This window comes from Oncorhynchus gorbuscha, linkage group LG05, assembly GCF_021184085.1.
Source record: "Oncorhynchus gorbuscha isolate QuinsamMale2020 ecotype Even-year linkage group LG05, OgorEven_v1.0, whole genome shotgun sequence".
Classification (NCBI taxonomy): Eukaryota; Metazoa; Chordata; class Actinopteri; order Salmoniformes; family Salmonidae; genus Oncorhynchus; species Oncorhynchus gorbuscha.
The window spans coordinates 74,274,013-74,294,927 of NC_060177.1; the positions used below are offsets into that span (position 1 = coordinate 74,274,013).

At 42.5% G+C, this 20,915-nt stretch overlaps 1 pseudogene; it reads right to left on the minus strand.

Moving 5' to 3' along the window:
- LOC124036480 overlaps positions 1-14,589 on the minus strand; it is a 77,088-nt pseudogene extending 62,499 nt beyond the window's left edge.
- Between the last annotated feature and the right edge of the window lie 6,326 nt (positions 14,590-20,915).

Sequence of the window (20,915 nt, forward strand, 5' to 3'; positions counted from 1 at the left end):
CTTCAGGATTTATGTGCTTTTCACCACCAGTCTCTCATTCTACCAGCCTGCCCTCATCTAAGCAAGTTACAAATATGAAATTATTGAAGGATTGTGCAATTTTTCTTATTCCTGTAAAGTGCATTGGTAGGCAAGGCATGGGTCTCTATGGACTCTAAGAAGGGCCTGCGGCATGGATGTACTGAGATTTCTCCAGGCCTCCCTGAAGAAAGAAGTCTTCTGACCTCGATGGGACTTCCTGATTAAATAACATTTAAGTCTGCATCCCAAAATGGCACCCTATTACCTTTATAGTGAACTACTTTTGACCAGTACTTTTGGCCAGTCCCACTGTAAAGGGAATGTGGTGCCATTTGGGACACAACGTAAATAAAAATAGAATTACTCAGATGTCTGTCAGACCCCTCCACCGACCCCCTTACCTGTCCCGTCAGGGGTGGAGCGCACAAACGTGGGCAGCATCTTCACAGCAGCCGTAGGGTTGGAGTCACGGCCCAGCCCCTTATCCATCTCCCTCCGGAACCTCTCAGACACGTCAATCAGGTTTTCGTCCAATAACCGCAGGTGGTACAAGAATTTATCCACCTTAAGAGGGAGAGAGAGAGGAAGAAAACAGAGTAAGATAAATATACAGCGCATTCGGAAAGTTTTCAGACCCAAGGACTTTTTCCACATTTTGTTACTTAACATCCTTATTCTAAAATTGAATTAATTCTATTTTTCCATTAATCTACAAAAATACCCCATAATGACGAAGCAAAAACAGGTTTAGACATTTTTGCAAATACTCAGTACTGTTCAAAAGTTGAGGTCATTTAGAAACGTCCTTGTTTTTGAAAGAAAAGCACATTTTTCGTCCATTAAAATAACTTCAAATTTATCAGAAATACAGTGTAGACATTGTTAATGTTGTAAATGACAATTGTAGATGGAAATCGCAGCTTTTTAATGGAATATCTACATAGGCGTACAGAGGACCATTACCAGCAACCATCACTCCTGTGTTCCAGTGAAACGTTGTGTTAGCTAATCCAAGTCCAAATCCAAGATCATTAGAAAACCCTTTTGCAATTACAGTTGAAGTAGGAAGTTTACATACAAGTTTTAATGACACCAACCAAAGTGTTTTTCAACCACTCCAGAGTTCCTCTCTCCAGTGTCTGTGTTAGTTTTCCCAAATGAATCTTTTCTTTTTATTGGCTAGTCTGAGATATGGCTTTTTCTTTGCCAATCTGCCTAGAAGGCCAGCATCCCGGAGTCATCTCTTCACTGTTGACGTTGAATGTACTTGTCCTCTTGCTCAATGTCTACAGTTCACTGTATTTCTGATCAATTTGATATTATTTTAAAAATGGACAAAAAAATATTGCTTTTCTTTCTTAAACAAGGACAAATGAGACAAACTGAACAAGTTCCACAGACATGTGACTAACAGAAATGGAACATTAGAGTGTTGATTTTATTTTTACTGTACTTTGATGCATTTGTTGATAACGAAACCCAAAAACACCCTGGATACATTCAGTAACATGATACAACTATTCCTGGAAAATGTGGGGTAGGTAAAAAATAAGACAAACAAATTACAAGGTTTTAAGTGAGAGGACTAATTGGTGTCCCTAAGTGGCCACACACCTCTAAAGAATGCACAGTTCCTAAGCAATTTCAATGCACTTTTATGACTAAAGGATTATGAACTCTGCTGCACACCGCACCAAGTCATCTCTGACTTGAACTGTACACAAAATAACTGCACTATACTGCTAATCTCTCAACATTTAGATATATTCATACTGATAGTGTACATTTGTACATCCACTGTATATGTGTATAGCTGCTCATTCTCATAGCACTATGCCCACTCTACCTATTTCTATATCATGTGTGTTTTTTAAACTATGCTGTCTGTATTCTGTCTCTAAATGTTGTCGATCACAACCAACACCATATTACCTAGTCAAATTCTGAGTATGTGCAAATGTACTTGGCTTATAAGGGTGATTCTGACTCAAAGAGTCATCAACCTTAAGGTACTTTTTTGAGCTATTCTAACTGTGCTGTTGAGGAACTAGAGCAAGCACACTTGTAGGTCATTCCATTTGGATCACAACCCTGCATCACTGGCATCACAAATTACTGTTGTTGTTCAAAAATCACCAAACATCTTTTTTGGGGGGGAAAGCTTGTTCTATTGCCAACATAACTAGCTAAGTTATAAAATATGATCGTACAGTATTCAGCTTTTACAAGGTAAACAGATCATAAAAAGGAGTCTTGAGAGCATTTAGGTGTATGCGCCCGGACAAGTTTTCAGAATAATTAAACATAGGCTCCTTCTGTTCAGAACAACTCAGGGTATGATTCCATTTAGTCTTGTAACTGTAAATCAAACATAGTGATCATAAATGTTGAAGCTGTATATGACACAAGTTTTATGATTTCGAAATGTGATGTGCACATTTGGACTCACAGGTGTTTGCCTAGCTTGTGTAACATCAAAGCCCTATTTATTATAATCCTCAACGTCTCATCTTTCAAAATACACTTCTTGTCGAGCGAGGTGTTCAAGTTCAGAACTCAGCTTGCAGATGTAAGAGAATAAATCTGTACTGCCCTTCCCACTTCACTGTGGTTTCCAAGCCGAGGAAACTGCAGTTCTGAAATACATAAAAAAGCGTGAAGACTTCTGCCTGAAGCCCAAATAGGCCACAGCATACATGTTGGACCCCAAGTATGCTGGCAAGAGCATCCTGTCTGGTGCAGAGATCAACAAGGCCTATGGTGTCATTACTACCATGTCTCGTCACCTTGGCCTGGATGAGGGCAGGCTTCTTGGCAGTTTGGCGAAGTACACTTCTAAGCAAGGGCTTTGGGATGGCGATGCAATATGGCAGTCGTGCCAACATGTCTCATCAGTCACCTGGTGGAAGGAACTTTGTGGATATGAGGCAGTTTCCCCTGTTGCCTCCATCATCCTCCAAATCCCACCAAAATCAGCCGTCTCGGAGTGCAACTGGTCCTTGTTTGGGAACACACACACCGAAGCATGCAACAGGATGACAAATACAAGGGTTGAAAATTGGTGGCCGTCCGGGACAATTTGAGGCTTTTTGAGCCTGACAACGAGCCATCCTCAACAAGGTTAGAAAGTGACAGTGAAGATGAGGCCTCAGAGTCTGATGTTCAAGAGGTGGACATTGAGGAGGTCCAGAGAGAAGACATGGAAGCCTGAGAGGAAGACAACCAAAGCTTTAGTTTCTAGACTATCATTTTACAGATGTATGTTGAAAAGGGAGATACAATGGATCATTGGGGACCATTCAATATTCCCTTTATTTTGTTGTTCAGTGAAATCATCCCATGTGAAGAGTCAACTCATTTAAATAAAGTTCAATTCGTAACTCAAGTTTTTATTTCTATTGGAAGGATTTAATAATTTGCAATTATGTCTACTTACAAGAAACCTTTTACCTTATGTTTCTGTCTCCATATGATGTGGTAAATATATCCAACGCAAAAAATATCTACATTTAAATGGTATTAATACTCATATATTCCTGTTAATTCCCACCTCTGAATATTCCCCAAAATGTGCAACCCTAGTTGCTATGGGCCGGAGCCATTAGGGCCAGTGGGAGTACCATCTTGTCACCTCTGACAGAATACATCTGGCACTCATTATACTACAATCTACCCTGCTGAAATGCCAACAGTAATCTGATATTTTATTTTATTTAACTAGGTAAGTCAGTTAAGAACAAATTCTTATTTATAATGACAGCCTACCCACGGCAAAACCCAGAAGACGCTGGGCCCAGGGACGTCTTCCTGGGGGCTTGGAAATTGCCCCGGACCTCTCCGTCTGCCCCACCAAGTACCAGGACCTCTGGGAGGGGTTCAGTAAGGCCCGGGCCACTTCGCTTCTGCTGCACCAACCGGTATCCAGGAAGGTCAAGCCTGAGGCGCTGGCTCACCGCTATAGTGCCGCGGCTATTACCCCAGAAGCAGAGACCTTTCCCCCCCGCTCCAAGATCATTAGCCCCTCTGCTGTTTGTCCTCTGTTGCCCCATACCCTCCGTATTTTTCCTACCTTGTCTGTGTCTAGAATTAAAACCATGTCACACCCTGATCTGTTTCACCAGTCCATGTCTCCACACCCTCAAGGTGTCACCCATCTTCCCCATTATCCCCTGTATATTTGTACCTGTGTTTTCTGTCTGTTTTTTTCCAGTTCACCTTGTTTGTTCAAGCCTACCAGCGTTTTGTCTCAGCTCCTGTTTTTCCCCTAGTCTCTCTTTTTCTCATCCTCCTGGTTTTTAACTTTTACTTGTCCTGACCCTGTACCCGCCCGACCACTGCCTGTCTCTGACCCTGAGCCTGCCTGCCATTCTGTACCTTTGTTCCACCTCTGGATTTACCGACCTCTGCCTGACCTGACCCTGAGACTGACTGCTGTCCTGTACCTTGGCCTCAGCTCTGGATTATCGACCCCTTCCTGCTATGACCTGTTGTTTGCCTGCCTCTGTGGTTACAATAAACATTGTTACTTCACATAGTCTGTACTTGGGTCTTACCTTGATTCCTCTGATAGGTTCAGATTGTTTCCACAGCCAAGGTGACATTACAGACAAGCAGTCATCACAGACTACACAATGGAATATCATGATATATGTTCTCTATCTTATTTAGATTTCCAGTTAGGTACATCGTCTACAATAGGTCTAGGCCAATTTGTTTCTCGTCAATCATACCACGGTCTAACAAAGCCAAATCTGACTATTTCTGAAGGCCCTCTCTCTCAACTCCTTAAATTAACATTCTGTATCAAGCCTCCTTCCTCTGACAACATTTTATTGTACTGGAACACGAGTCACACTTCCCCAGGGCTAACTAAAACCACCCCCTGCTCTACTGGTTTGCTCCAACTCCAGGAACAAGCCTAGATGCCTCTGCTTAGCACCAGCCATATGTACTGGCAGCTGATGTCCTCCACGGGCCCACCACAGTACTTTAAATAAATACAGAAAGTATTCAGACCACTTCCCTTTTCCACATTTTGTTAAGTTACAGCTTGATTCTAAAATAATTAAATAAATAACAATGTCATCAATCTACACAAAATACCCCACAATGACAAAACAGGTGAAAACAGGTTTAGATTTTTTAGCAAATATACCTTTATTTTTAAAACACCTTATTTCCATAAGTATTCAGACCCTTTGCTATGAGACTCAAAATTGAGCTCAGGTGCATCCTGTTTCCATTGATCATCCTTGAGATATTTATACAACTTGATTGGAGTCCACACGTAGTAAATTAAATTGATTGCACATGATTTGGAAAGGCAAACACCTGTCTATATAAAGTCCCACAGTTGACAGTGCATGTCAGAGCCAAAAACCAAGCCATAAGGTCAAAGGAATTGTCCGTAGAGCTACAAGACAGGATTGTCTCGAGGCACAGATCTAGGCATTTCTGCAGCATTGAAGGTACTCAAGAACACAAGTAGTTTGGAACCACCAAGACTCTTCCTAGAGCTGGCCGACCCGGCCAAACGGAGCAATCGGGGGAGAAGGGCCTTGGTCAGGGAGGTGACCAAGAACCTGATGGTCACATGGACAGAGCTCCAGAGTTCCACTGTGGAGATGTGAGAATCTTCCACCAACAACAATCTATGCAGCACTCCACCAACCAGGCCTTTATGGTAGAGTGGCCAGACAGAAGCCAGTCCTCAGTAAAAGGCACATGGCAGTCCGCTTGGAGTATCGACATAACCTGAAAGGCTGCTGAGCAAGGAAGAAGCCATAGTTTGTAAACCACCATGAAAAAAAAGAGAGACTACGGTTTGAAACTGCACATGGGGACAAAGATCATACTTTTTAGAGAAATGTCCTCTGGTCTGATGAAACAAAAATAGAACTGTTTGGCCATAATGACTATCGTTATATTTGGAGGAAAAAGGGAGATGCTTGCAAGCCGAAGAACACCATCCCAACCGTGAAGCACAGGGGTGGCAGCATCATGTTGTAGGCGGTGCATTAATGCAGGGACTGGTGCACTTCACAAAATAGATGGCATCATGAGGTAGGAAAATTATGTGGATATATTGAAGCAATATCTCAAGACATCAGTCAGGAAGTTAAAACTTCTTGGTGACGGGGGGCAGTATTGAGTAGCTTGGATGAATAAGGTGCCCAAAGTAAACTGCCTGCTACTCTGTCCCACATGCTAATATATGCATAGTATTGGATAGAAAACACTCTGAAGTTTCTAAAACCGTTTGAATGATGTCTGTGAGTATAACAGAACTCATATGGCAAGCGAAAACCCGAGAAGAATCCAACCAGGAAGTGGGAAATCTGAGGTTTGTAGGTTTTCAAAGCATGGCCTATCGAATACACAGTGTCTATGGGGTCATTTGTCACTTCCTAAGGCTTCCACTAGATGTCAACCGTCTTTAGAAACTTGTTTGAGGATTCTACTATAAAGGAGGGGCTCATGAGACCTGTATGAGTCAGTGGTCTGGCAGAGTGTCTTGGTCTCATGACGCGCAGTCACGAGAGAGTTAGCTCCTGTTCCATTGCTTTTCTACAGACATAGGAATTCTCCAGTAGGAACATTATTGAACATTTATGACAGAAGTAAGGGCTGTGAGAGGAGCTGCCACCTGACCGAAATTACGGATGAAACGACGATAGAAATTTGCGAAGCCGAGAAAGCGCTGCAGCTCGACACGTGACTTAGGGACGGGCCAACCGCTGACAGCTTGGACCTTAGCGGGATCCATCTTAATGCCTTCAGCGGAAATAACAGAACCGAGAAATGTGACGGAGGAGGCATGAAAAGAGCACTTCTCAGCCTTCACATAAAGACAATTCTCTAAAAGGCGCTGGAGGACACGTCGAACGTGCTGAACATAAATCTGGAGTGACGGTGAAAAAAAAAAAAATGAAAAAAAAAAATCAGGATATCGTCAAGGTAAACGAAAACAAAGATGTTCAGCATGTCTCTCAGTACATCATTCACTAATGCCTGAAAGACAGCTGGAGCGTTAGCGAGGCCGAACGGCAGAACCCAGTATTCAAAGTGCCCTAACGGAGTGTTAAACGCCGTTTTCCACTCGTCCCCCTCCCTGATGCGCACGAGATGGTAAGCGTTACGAAGGTCCAACTTAGTGAAAAACCTGGCTCCCTGCAGGATCTCTAAGGCTGAAGACATAAGGGGAAGCGGATAACGATTCTTAACCGTTATGTCATTCAGCCCTCGATAATCTACGCAGGGGCGCAGGGTCCCGTCCTTCTTCTTAAAAAAAAAACCCCGCTCCGGCTGGAGAGGAGGGGACTACGGTACCGGCGTCGAGAGCTACAGACAAATAATCTTTGAGAGCCTTACGTTCGGGAGCCGACAGAGAGTATAGTCTACCCGGGGGGGAGTGGTTCCCGGAAGGAGATCAATACTACAATCATACGACCGGTGCGGAGGAAGGGAGGTGGCCCTGGACCGACTGAACACCGTGCGCAGATCGCTATGATTACCAGAGACAGTGAGGGTTAAAGGTATCGTTTCACGCTGAATCCTGGCGAGAGGACTACCATCCAAGGCGAACAAGGCCGTGGGCTCCCCTAACCGTCTGAGAGGAATGTCATGTTCCCGAGCCCAGGCTTCGTCCATAAAACAGCCCTACGCCCCAGAGTCTATCAAGGCACTGCAGGAAGCTGCCGAACCGGTCCAGCGTAGATGGACCGACAAGGTAGTACAGGATCTTGAAGGAGAGACCTGAGTAGTAGCGCTCACCAGTAGCCCTCCGCTTACTGATGAGCTCTGGCTTTTACTGGACATGAAGTGACAAAATGACCAGCGGAACTGCAATAGAGACAGAGGCGGTTGGTGATTCTCCGTTCCCTCTCCTTAGTCGAGATGCGAATACCCCCCAGCTGCATAGGCTCAGCACCCGAGCCAGTGGAGGAAGATGGTAGTGATGCGGAGAGGGGGGCAACGGATAACGCGAGCTCCCTTCCACGAGCTCGGTGACGAAGATCAACCCGTCGTTCTATGCGAATAGCGAGTTCAATCAAGGAATCCACGCTGGAAGGAACCTCCCGGGAGAGAATCTCATCCTTTACCTCCGCGCGGAGACCCTCCAGAAAACGAGCGAGCAAAGCCGGCTTGTTCCAGTCACTGGAGGCAGCAAGAGTGCAAAATTCTATAGAGTAATCAGTTATGGATCGATTACCTTGACATAGGGAAGACAGGGCCCTGGAAGCTTCTTCCCCAAAAACAGAACAATCAAAAACCTGTATCATCTCCTCCTTAAAGTTCTGATACTGGTTAGTACACTCAGCCCTCGCCTCCCAGATTGCCGTGCCCCACTCACGAGCCCGTCCAGTAAGGAGAGATATGACGTAGGCGATATGAGCTGTGCCCCTGGAGTACGTGTTGGGCTGGAGAGAAAACACAATATCACACTGGGTGAGGAACGAGCGGCATGCAGTGGGCTCCCCAGAGTAACACGACGGGTTATTAATTCTGGGCTCCGGAGACTCGGAAGCCCTGGAAGTGGCCGGTGGATCGAGGCGGAGATGGTGAATATGTTTCGAGAGGTCGGAGACTTGGGTGGCCAGGGGACCCAAAAGCGGTTTAACAGAAACAGAGTCTTTTAATGTCCAAACACAGGGAAGACATATATCCTCTTCAGATGTATCGATTGACAAAATAGACAACCCGCAGAGAGGGCGACAAATAAATCATAAAGTCCTCTGATCTTTACAGGAGAGTGCCCTTCTAGCAGCAGAGGAGAATAGCAGGGTTAGCGGCAACAGACTGCTGGTCTCTCCGGGTAGGCGCGGGTTGTAGAGGACAGAGGTACCTGATCACACGTAGCATATGATGAAGAGGCAGATTACGACAGGACGGGACAAGGGTGAAGCAAACGAGAATCTGACAAAGACAGAAGCAGAAACAGAGAGAGAAATAGAGACCTAATCAGAGGGAAAAAAGGGAACAGGTGGGAGAGAGTAAACGAGGTCGTTAGAGGAGCTGAGGAACAGCTGGGGGAAGGAAAGGAAGAGAAGGTAACCTAATACGACCAGCAGGGGGAAACGAAGTGAAGAGAAAGAACAGGAACAAGACATAACATGACAATACATGACAAGTCGTATCTTTATCAATGTTTATTATGAATATTTCAGTAATTTGATGACGCTCTAAGCTAAATCATAGCATGTTTTAGACCTACTGAACGTAACACGCCAATGTAAAATTAGATTTTTTAATATAAATATGCACTTTACCAAACAAAACTATTTTTTTTTGTAATAAAGACAATTACAACAAAATGAATTAACACTTATTTTAACTTAATATAATACATCAATAATATCAATTTAGCCTCAAGTAAATAATGAAACTTGTTCAATTTGGTTTAAATAATGCAAAAACAAAGTGTTGGAGAAGAAACTAAAAGTGCAATATGTGCTATGTAAGAAAGCTAACGTTTCAGTTCCTTGCTCAGAACATGAGAACATATGAAAGCTGGTGGTTCCTTTTAACATGAGTCTTCAATATTCCCAGGTAAGAAGTTTTAGGTTGTAGTTATTATAGGAATTATAGAACTATTTCCCTCTATACCATGTGTATTTCATTAACCTTTGTCTATTGGATGTTCTTATAGGCACTTTAGTATTGCCAGTGTAACAGTATAGCTTTCGTCCCTCTCCTTGCTCCTCCCTGGGCTCGAAACCGCAACACAACGACAACAGCCACCATCGAAGCAGGGTTACGCATGCAGAGCAAGGGGAACAATCACTAGAAGCCTCAGAGTGACTGACGTTTGAAACTCTATTAGCGCGCGCTAACTAGCTAGCCATTTCACTTCGGTTACACCAGCCTCATCTCGGGAGTTGATAGGCTTGAAGTTATAAACAGTGCCATGCTTGATGCATAATGAAGAGCTGCTGGCAAAACGCACTATAGCGCTGTTTGACTGAATGTTTACGCGCCTGCTTCTGCCTACCACCGCTCAGTCAGAAACTTAGATACTTGTATGCTTGTATGCTCAGTCAGATTATATGCAACGCAGGACACGCTAAATAATATTTAGTAATATCATCAACCATGTGTAGTTAACTAGTGATTATGATTGATTGTTTTTTAAAAGATAAGTTTAATGCTAGCTAGCAACTTACCTTGGCTTACTGCATTCGCGTAACAGGCAGTCTCCTTGTGGAGATCAACGAGAGAGAGGCAGGTCGTTATTGCGTTGGACTAGTTACATATATATATAGATAGATACAAAAATATATATTTTTTAATTGGCACATCGGCGCCCAAAAACACAGATTTCCGATTGTTATGAAAACTTGAAATCGGCCCTAATTCATCGGCCATTCCGATTAATCGGTCAACCTCTAGTAGATACTTTTGTGGCTATTCCCTCCAGAATCTTCACAAGGTCTTTTGCTGTTCTGGGATTGATTTGCACTTTTCACACCAAAGTACGCTCATCTCTAGGAGACAGAACGCCTCTCCTTCCTGAGCGGTATGACGGCTGCGTGGTCCCATGGTGTTTATACTTGCGTACTCTTGTTTGTACAGATGAACATGGTACCTACAGGCGTTTGGAAATTGCTCCCAAGGATGAACCAGACAGGTGGAGGTCTACAATTCTTTTTCTGAGGTCTTGGCTGATTTCTTTTGATTTTCCCATGATGTCAAGCAAAGAGGCACTGAGTTTGAGCTGTTTAAACCAGAAGTCTGGCAGAGTGCCATGAGCTGATCACACGCGTGGCCTTGAGAGGTAGCTGCGTTCCATTGCATTTCTAAAGACAAAGGAATTCTCCTGTTGGAACAATATTGAAGATTTATGATAAGTGATCATAAAGTGATCACACAATATGCATTTGGATTACAGGGCTAAACGCGCAAACAAAAAGGAGGTATTTGGACATAAATAATGGACAAACAAACATTTATTGTGGAATTGGGATTCCTGGGAGTGCATTCCGATCAAGATCATCAAAGGTAAGTGAATATTAATAATGCTATTTCTGACTTTTCTGACACCTCTCCTTTGGAAAATGCTGGATGTTTTTCTGTGACTAGCGCTAACCTAACATAATCGCAATGTGTGCTTTCGCGGGAAAAGTCTTTTTGAAATCTGACACAGCGGTTGCATTAAGGAGAAGTTTGTCTATATTTCCATGCATAACACTTGTATCTTTTATCAATGTTTATTTGGAGTATTTCTGTCATTTGATGTGTCTCTCTGCACTTTCACAGGATGTTTGTTTGAGACAATGCATTTCTGATCATAACACACCAATTTCAAATTAGGTTTTTGGACATAAAGATTAACTTTATCGAACAAAACACACATTTATTGTGTAACATGAAGTCCTGTGAGTGCCATCTGATGAAGATCAAAGGTTAGTGATTAATTTAATCGCTATTTCTGATTTTTGTGAGCCCTCTCCTTGGCTGGAAAATGGCTGTATGTTTTCTGTGACTAGGTACTGACCTAACATAATCATTTGGTGTGCTTTCGCCGCAAAGCCTATTTGAAATTGAACACTGTGGCTGGATTTACAAGAAGTTAATCTTTAAAATGGTGTAAAATACTTGTATGTTTGAGGAATTTTAATTATGGGATTTCTGTTGTTTTGAATTTGGCGCCATGCAATTTCACTGGCTGTTGGCGAGGTGGGATGCTACCATCCCACATATCCCAGAGAGGTTAAACAGGTCAACATTCACAAAGCCGCAGGGTCAGATCGATTACCAGGACGTGTACTCAAAGCATGCGCGGACCAACTGGCAAGAGTCTTCACTGACATTTTCAATCTCTCCCTGACTGAGTCTGTAATACCTACATGTTTCAAGCAGACCACCATAGTCCCTGTGCCCAAGGATGCGAGGGTAACCTGCCTAAATAATTACCGCCCCGTAGCACTCACGTCGGTAGCCATGAAGTGCTTTGAAAGGCTGGTCATGGCTCACATCAACAGCATCCTCCTGGATACCCTAGACCCACTCCAAATCGCATACTGCCCCAACAGATCCTAAGATGACGCAATCTCAATCGCACTTCATACTGCCCTTTCCCACCTAGACAAAAGGAACACCTTTGTGAGAATACTGTTTATTGCGAATCACCACAGTGCCCACTAAGCTCATCACTAAGCTAAGGACCCTGGAACTAAATACCTCCCTCTGCAACTGGATCCTGGACATCCTGACGGGCTACCCCCAGGTGGTAAGGGTAGGCAACAACACGTCTACCACGCTGATCCTCAACACTGGGGCCCCTCAAGGGTGTGTACTTAGTCTCCTCATGTACTACCTGTTCACCCACGACCGCATGGCAAAACACGACTCCAACATCATCAAGTTTGCTGATGACACAACAGGGGTAGGCCTGATCACCGACAATGATGAGACGGCTACAGGGAGGAGGTTAAAGAACTGGCAGTGTGGTGCCAGGACAACAACCACTCCCTCAATGTGAGCAAGACAAAGGAGCTGATCGTTGACTACAGGAAAAGGCGGGCCGAACAGGCCCCCATGAACATCAACAAGGCTGTAGTGTAGTGCAGGCCAGTCAAGTCCTTCCACACCAATCTCAACAAACCATTTCTGTATGGACCTCGTTTTGTGCAGAGGCCTTGTCATGCTGAAACAGTAAAGGGCCTTCCCGAAACTGTTGCCACAAAGTTGGAAGCACAGAATTGTCTAGAATGTCATTGTATGCTGTAGCGTTAAGATTGTCCTTCACTGAAACTAAGGGCCCTAGCCCGAACCATGAAAAAACAGCCCCAGACCATTATTCCTCCTCCACTAAACTTTACAGTTGCCACTACTTTGGGGCAGGTAGCGTTCTCCTAGCATCCGCCAAACCCAGATTTGTCCGTTGGACACCCAGAGGGTGAAACGTGATTCATCACTCCAGATAATATGTTTCCACTGCTCCAGAGTCCAATGGAGGCGAGCTACACACCATTCCAGCAGACACTTGGCATTGCGCATGATGACCTTAGGCTTGTGTTCCGGCTGCTCGGCCATGGAAACCCATTTCATGAAGCTCCCAACTAACAGTTATTGTGCTGATGTTGCTTCCAGAGGCAGTTTGGAACTTGGTGGTGAGTGTTACAAGCGAGGACAGATTATTTTGACACGCAACTTGCTTCAGCACTCGATGGTCCGTTCTGTGAGCTTGTTCAGCCTACCACTTTGTGGCTGAGCCGTTGTTGCTCCTAGACGTTTCCACTTCACAATAACAGCACTTACAGTTGACAGCTCTAGCAGGGCAGAAATTTGACAAACTGACTTGTTGGAAAGGTGACATCCTATGACAGTACCATGTTGAAAGTTACTGAGCTCTACTCAGCCGGCACGCCTGGCCCCTCGAAATTGCACCTGAACTACAGTACTAGTCAAAAGTTTGGACACATTGTAGAATAATAGTGAAGAGATCAAAACTATCAAATAACACATATGGAATCATGTACTAACCAAAAAAAGTGATAAACAATTCAAAATATATTTTATATTTGTCCTGATAGCTTCTGGTGTGTGTGTGAACAATATCAACATGCGCGCAATGCCGCACGCAGACGAACGCTCGTCTCGGTCTCGTCAGCATGTTAACCTCTCAATACTTTTCCGCATCCAATGTCATTCAGCCATCCCTGATTAACGTGCTTAGGTAGCCTACATAAACCTTTTGAAGTAATGGTTTGACAATCAGATGAAAACAACATGATTGGTTGTGTTCACGCCACATTAAAAGGTAGGCTAGTACATTTAAACGTTAAAAGGACAAATCTTTATTATTTGGCCCATAGAGATCCTATTAAATTCATATGGATTTTGTATGTAATTCTATGATTGAGCGGCCACATAAGAGGTCCCCATATCTGTAAAAAATTAAATCTACTTTCACCCCTTCATAACATAGTCAAACACAATCCATAGACCAGGCCAACAGCTTTAACAGGCATTGTGCCGACGCTAGAAGATGCGCGCTTATTGCAGATCTGATAACAAATCAGTAAAAGTCTATATTTGAGCATAGCTCGCCAATCGCCAGTCTTCAAAATTAATTTACGTAGCTAGTGTTGATAGACATGGATGTGGTGCAATTTTGACGGAAAATAAAACTAGCTAGCTACCACTGCTAAGAGTAAATTCAACTGAATAGTGAATGGCTCGAGGAGGCTGGCTTGATGTTCCACTGACCCTGCAATGCCAACATGATCAGAGACGTCACGTGGCGTACCTTCTAGTAACTTAGCTTCTTCAAAATAGCAAAAATACATGTTTCTAACCAGTAGCCACTTACTTGTTGAACCTTGTCATGGTGGAGCTCCGTGAAGTAGTATGCCAGAAGATGAGAGGCTATCATCGTCGTTATGAATGTCCTTCTCCTCTACGACTTAACTAGCTAACTATGTTAATTTAATTATTTCCTAATTGCGGGCTTGTTCGTTAAACATTCGGCAACTAGTCATAACATTGAACAGAATCTGCACTGGCCTTCGTAATAACACTGTTAGCTACTACGACTTTATAGAGATGTAGACTACAGAAGTCACATACTTCAAACAAGTCATTTGCGAATAACGAGTATTCTTACAGTTATTGCAGGCACGAGGAAGGTGTGGCTTATTTCGTGTCGCCGTATAATGAAAAGCAAATGATGATATACTCGAATAGTTTATGAATGGATTTGATAGCCTACCTATAATCAAATATTCTCACAATTATACAACATCGCATTAAATATCATGATTGAATTAACTCTCAAAGCAACTTTTGATTACTTTGATATATAGTGTATCTTATTGATAGAGATACAACTCCATAATCTTATTTCTGTAAAACAACACTGACCTTGGTTACTGGTATTATGTCAACGTGAGATCACAACATAATGATTTTATTATCTCTCAGAGCAACTTTTAATTACTTTTTAAAATAAAATAGTGTATCTCATAGAGCTATAACAGTGTTTCCCAAACTCTGCACCTTTTGGGTTTGGCCCTAACACTACTCAAATGATTCAAATGATCAAAGCTTGATGATTAGTTGATTATTTGAATCAGCTGTGTAGTCCTCGGTCAAAAACCAAAATGTGCACCCCTTGGGGTTCCAATGACAGAGTTAGGGAAACCTTGCTATACAGCCTAGATACAAACAATCAATTAATCAAATGTATTTCATAAAACCGATTTTACACGAGTAGTTTTTACATCAGTAGTCACAAAGTGTTGTACTGGTAACTTGAATAATGTTTACATACTGATTTACTCACTTCATATGTATATAAGGTATTCTAGTCAAGGTACATCCTATATAACTATTGCTGTACACAACTGTTCTATTCATATACTGTCCATAACGTCTATACACACCATTATTTATATACAATGAAGTCGGAAGTTTACATACACCTTAGCCAAATACATTTAAACTCAGTTTTTCCCAATTCTTGACATTTAATCCTCATAAAAATTCCCTGTCTTAGGTCAGTTAGGATCACCACTTCATTTTAAGAATGTCAGAATAATAGCACAGAGAACAATTTATTTAAGCTTTTATTTCTTTCATCACATTCCTAGTGGGTCAGAAGTTTACATACACTCGATTAGTATTTGGTAGCATTGCCTATACATTTTTTATCTTGGGTCAATCATTTTGGGTAGCCTTCCACAAGCTTCCCACAATAAGTTGGGTGAGTTTTGGCCCATTCCTCCTGATTGAGGTCAGAGCTTTGTGATGGCCACTCCAATACCTTGACTTTGTTGTCCCTTAAGCCATTTTGCCACAACTTTGGAACTATGCTTGGGGTCATTGTCCATTTGGAAGACCCATATGTGTCCAAGTTTTAACTTCTTGACTGATGTCTTGAGATGCTGCTTCAATATATCCACATAATTTTCCTTCCTCATGGTGCCATCTATTTTGTGAAGTGCACCAGTCCCTCCTGCAGCAAAGCCCCCCCACAACATGATGCTGCCACCCCCGTGCTTCGCGTTTTGGATGGTGTTCTTCGGCTTGCAAGCCTCCCCCTTTTTCCTCCAAACGTAACGATGGTCATTATGGCCAAACAGTTTTATTTTTGTTTCATCAGACCAGAGGACATTTCTCCAAAAAGTACGATCTTTGTCCCCATGTGCAGTTGCAAACCGTAGTCTGGCTTTTTTATGGCGATTTTGGAGCAGTGGCTTGTTCCTTGCTGAGCAGTGGTTCAGGTTATGTCGATATAGGACTCGTTTTACTGTTGATATCGATACTTTTGTACCTGTTTCCTCCAGCATCTTCACAAGGTCCTTTGCTTTTGTTCTGGGATTGATTTGCACTTTTGCCACAAAGTACGTTCATCTCTAGGAGACAGAAAGCGTCTCCTTCCTGAGCGGTATGATGGCTGCGTGGTCCCATGGCGTTTATACTTGCGTACTGTTGTTTGTACAGATGAATGTGGTGCCTTCAGCCATTTGGAAATTCCTCCTAAGGATGAACCAGACTTGTGGAGGTCTACAATTTTTTTCTGAGGTCTTGGCTGATTTCTTTGGATTTTTCCATGATGTCAAGCAAAGAGGCACTGAAGGTAGGCCTTGAAATACATCCACAGGTACACCTCCATTTGACTCAAATTATGTCAATTAGCCTATCAGAAGCTTCTAAAGCCATGACATATTTTTCTACAGAATAATAGTGAAGACATCAAAAGTATGAAATAACACATATGGAATCATGCATGTAGTAACCAAAAAAGTGTTATAGAAATCAAAATATTTTAGATTTTAGATTCTTCAAAGTAGCCACCCTTTGCCTTGATGACAGCTTTGCACACTCTTATAGTTACATGATTCCATATGTGTTATTTCATAGTTTTGATGTCTTCACTATTATTCTACAATGTAGAAAATAGAAAAAACATTGAATGAGTAGGTGTTTTAAAACTTTTGAACTGTAGTGTATATATTCCGGACTATTTCTTATATTTCTTTATTCCTTTCTTTTTGTTTTTGGGATTTGCATGTGATGCTTTGTATTGTTTGGTATTGCTGCACTGTTGGAGCTAGGAACAAGTATTTCACTACACTTGCAAAATATGTGTACACAACCAATAAAATGTTATTTGATTTACAGATACCTAGCCTAAAACCCCAAAGAGCAAGCAAAGCAGATGTAGAAGCACAGTGCACAATGGCTAGGAAAAACTCACTAGAAAGGCAGGAAACTAGAAAGGAATCAGGCTTTGAGGGGTGGAGATTGTAAGAGTATATGGCCATAAAGTCCAGACGTGAAGAACTTGTCCTTACGCTCAGAGAGTAGTTCAATCTATTGGCATGAAGTTTCTGTAATGACCGATTCTGTCACTGTGAAAATGCACATTTTCACATTCTTGTACTGAATAGAAAAAAAGTCAATCTCAAGAATGTGTGGGAAGAACCTTGTATGGCACTAAAATCAACAAGACAGAGAGAAGTATTTCCACAACACTGTTGTCTAGCCAGCTGCCACTCAGTGTCTGTGTGTGTGCGTGCGTGTGTGCGTGCGTGTGTGGTTGTATTACATGCGCCAAGCCAAGGTCATTCTCTGCAACAAGTAATACAATTTTTATCATACTAACTACCAAAATCGCATCTGCATATCCCACAAAGCGAGGCATTACAAGGCCATTTCACACTGCATTGTTATTAGCCCCGGGCTATCTTATCCCCAGTCTAGACTGGCCCTGGGATAGCTTAGCCTGTGTTTACACAAGCATTTGTTAACCCTGGGCTGCTTTAGCCCTGGGCTAAGGATTCACACATATTCCACAGCCCTGGGCTAACGGACAAACAGACACGCGACCAACATTCTATCTCTGCCACATGACCAAAGTTATAAGTAATAATGCATTTATTTTTAGACATTATTTCCTCCTGCTTCTATTCTAGCCTAGCATTTTATTTCCGACAGTGATATTTTGTATAAACCTTGCTGTCTGCCTGTCCGACCTCGGAAACAATGAGCATGGTTACATGCACACAATGTGATTATTGTGGATAGTCAGGTTAATATAATAGTTTGTTTAAAACATTTACACGCTGTGCAAGAATAACTATTTCCCAAATAATGGACACTTCTGAAATCATTTACATTTTTACAGACTGCAATTAGGGTTAGCATAAGTACGTTGCTCGTGGGCACATCGTACAGATTTTTCACATAGTTGACTCCGGTGTTGTGCCGAAAATCTCCCTCCTGACAGAAGTCCACCCCCCCCCCCTTTGTGTGAACACACACATACTCAATTCTTCATTACTGTGACTTGCTTACTAGTTGAGATTTCTAATCTTCACTCCGTTGTCAGTTTAGCCTACATTTCACTGATCTTAGTAGCAGAAATCATGTATTTATGTCCTTCAAGGCTGCTGTCAACGATCACATTAGGCTGCGTTTCATTTTTATTTATTTTCTATGGCGGTTTGCTCGTGGGGGAGGCACTAGTAATGTCTGCAGTTTTTGGTTTGGCTATTTGTGTATTAGTCTATAAATAAATAACTTTTCAAAAATCTCTCCCATGTCTTATTCGACTAGTAGTTGTTCTGAAATGTTTATTGCTTGCCTACATTTTACTCCCTCGGGAGGCAAGAAAATGGCCTTGCCGAACCCCCACTTAAGTTCCTTAATTAATTTTCAGAGTCAAATACTTTCTATTGAACAAACTTCACTCAGAAAAGTAAACCGTAATTCATAATTAATGTACAGTGGGGAGAACAAGTATTTGACACACTGCTGATTTTGCAGGTTTTCCTACTTACAAAGCATGTAGAGGTCTGTAATTTTTTATCATAGGTACACTTCAACTGTGAGAGACGGAATCTAAAACAAAAATCCAGAAAATCACATTGTATGATTTTTAAGTCATTTATTTAAATTTTATTGCGTGACATAACTATTTGATACATCAGAAAAGCAGAACTTAATATTTGGTACAGAAACCTTTCTTTGCAATTACAGAGATCATACATTTCCTGTAGTTCTAGACAGGGTTTTCACACACTGCAGCAGTGATTTTGGCCCACTCCTCCATACAGACCTTCTCCAGGTCCTTCAGGTTTTGGGGCTGTCACTGGGCAATACAGACTTTCAGCTCCCTCCAAAGATTTTCTATTGGGTTCAGGTCTGGAGACTGGCAAGGCCACTCCAGGACCTTGAGATGCTTCTTCCGGAGCCACTCCTTAGTTGCCCTGGCTGTGTGTTTGGGGTCATTGTCATGCTGGAAGACCCAGCCACGACCCATCTTCAATGCTCTTACTGAGGGAAGGAGGCTGTTGGCCAAGATCTCGCGATACATGGCCCCATCCATCCTCCCCTCAATACGGTGCAGTCGTCCTGTCCCCTTTGCAGAAAAGCATCCCAATAGAATGATGTTTCAACCTCCATGCTTCACAGTTGGTAGGGTGTTCTTGGGGTTGTACTCATCCTTCTTTCTCCAAACACAGCGAGTGGAGTTTAAACCAAAAAGCTCTATTTTTGTCTCATCAGACCACATGAACTTCTCCCATTCCTCCTCTGGATCATCCAGATGGTCATTGGCAAACTTCAGACGGGCCTGGACATGCCCTGGCTTGAGCAGGGGGACCTTGCATGCGCTGCAGGATTTTAATCCATTACGGCGTAGTGTGCTACTAATGGTTTTCTTTGAGACTGTGGTCCCAGCTCTCTTCAGGTCATTGACCAGGTCCTGCCGTATAGTTCTGGGCTGATCCCTCACCTTTCTCATGATCATTGATGATCCACGAGGTGAGATCTTGCATGGAGCCCCAGACCAAGGGTGGTTGACTGTCATCTTGAACTTCTTCCATTTTCAAATAATTGCGCCAACAGTTGTTGCCTTCTCACCAAGCTGCTTGCCTATTGTCCTGTAGCCCATCCCAGCCTTGTGCAGGTCTACAATTGTATCCCTGATGTCCTTACACCCTCTCTGGTCTTGGCCATTGTGGAGAGGTTGGAGTCTGTTTGATTGAGTGTGTGGACAGGTGTCTTTTATACAGGTAACGAGTTCAAACAGGTGCAGTTAATCCAGGTAATGAGTGGAGAACAGGAGGGCTTCTTTTTTTAAACTAACAGGTCTGTGAGAGCCGGAATTCTTCATGGTTGGTAGGTGATCAAATACTTATGTCATGCAATAAAATGCAAATGAATTACTTAAAAATCATACAATGTGATTTTCTGGATTTTTGTTTTAGATTCTGTCTCTCACAGTTGAAGTGTACCTATGATAAAAATTATAGACCTCTACATGCTTTGTAAGTAGGAAAACTTGCAAAATCGGCAGTGTATCAAATACTTGTTCTCCCCACTGTGTGTGTGTTATATTAAACATCGAGGAGGGAGTAGAATGTAGGCAAGCAATAAATATTTCAGAACAACTACTGGTCGAATAAGACATGGGAGAGATTACACATTTTGGCAAAGAGATTAATTTATAGACTAATACACTTGAAACAAGTAGCCAAACCGAAAACTGCAGACATTACTAGTGCCTCCCCCACTATCAAACTGACATTTTTAAAAAATGAAACGCAGACTAACGTGATCATTGACAGCTGCCTTGAAGGACACAAATAAATGCTCTCTGCTACTAAGATCAGTGAAATGTAGGTAAACTGACAACGGAGTGAAGAGCAGAAATCTCAACCAGCAAGCAAGTCTCAGCAATGAAGAATTGAGTGTGTGCATGTTCTCACTAAGGGGGAAGGGGATTCTGGCAGGGGGGAGATTTTCGGCACAACACTGGGAGTCAAACTAGTGACCTTTTGGTTACTGGCCCAACGCTCTTAACACTAGACTACCTACTGATGGGATTTTGATCAATTCAGAAAATCGCCAATCTAAATAAACGTTCTATCACAGTGAGCATG